Here is a 1,206-nt window from a genome sequence, read left to right as displayed (position 1 = left end):
TCCTCTCCGTGCCAAGGTTCCTCATTAGCAAGGATATCTGTATCCAAAGCAAGAGGCTGTCTCTGTTGGTCAAGCGCCACAGAGATTCTATGATGACATCACAGAGCAGCCCTGTGATCTCATAGCTTCTTTCATGGAAACAAATCTGTGGTATCTTAGACGATGCAGTAATACTTAACCAGAAGGGTGGGGGGATCGAGTCCAGAGATCTCTTGCAGATTTCTTCCACGTGGACATAACAGCTCAAACTTGCGTTATTGAAGGGCCTTCTCTCTGGATTCAGCCGTATTTCGTGGCTGGAGGGAGGGTATCTTTTCTTTGGTCCCCAAGATGGAAATTATTTTATCTGCTGGCGTGATGCCTTCTTGAACCACAGACCCAGCTGTGAGATGCCTGCATGACTCCCCCGATCTTCCCCATTACACTCAAACTAGTCACCCTTGGTTTTCAGAGTCCTCTGTGCATGGAACTGGGCATCCATCTCCTTCCTCATCTTCCTTTCCAGTCAAGCAAACTTGATTGGAACCTCACGGAGCAAATTCAGAATGACTCAGAAATCAGTGACTGCATGCCCCAAACTAGTCCCTTTGCTCTCTTGTTTCCATATTTAATTTCCAGCTCCTTCCTATTTCCAGCTGATTTTTCCCAAGCACCACACTGCTCATTGCCTGCACTTCTCAAACCTGACAAATACTCCTTCCAGTATTTTTTCACCAAAGGGCATGCGTCTACGCGGAAAAGAATGGAGCCCGCAGTTCAGTTCTATCCGAAAGCAAAACCTCCTAGGTTATACTGCCTCTAAGCAAGTCAGTAATTGAAAGGAGGGCTTTGGGGGAAAGCCAAGGGTCACCATCCACGACCTTTCCATGACATGAAATGACATGACATGACATGACATGACAACTCTCATGCAAAAATCCTGGCAGCAAAATCTATGATTCTCACTTGCATACACTTATAAATAAGCACGAAAGCCAAATTCAGAAGCAAAATACCCTGGAGAAAGTCTCAGGCCTGGAGTGATCACTGCCTGTTCCTGAGAATGGTGCTGGGGTCAGGGGTCTGGCCTGAGGGGTTCTATTCAGCTCCACAGGATGGGGATGCAGTGGTAGTCATTTACCCATGACAACCGGGAGGCAGACCTGCTGTGCTCAGCTGTCCTCGGCAGAGTGAGCAGCGGGGTTTCTCCAGCTCTCCCCCGGGCAC

The sequence above is a fragment of the Camelus bactrianus genome, chromosome 35 (assembly GCF_048773025.1).
Source record: "Camelus bactrianus isolate YW-2024 breed Bactrian camel chromosome 35, ASM4877302v1, whole genome shotgun sequence".
NCBI classification, from domain to species: domain Eukaryota; kingdom Metazoa; phylum Chordata; class Mammalia; order Artiodactyla; family Camelidae; genus Camelus; species Camelus bactrianus.
Note: the sequence above shows the minus strand (reverse complement) of the source record.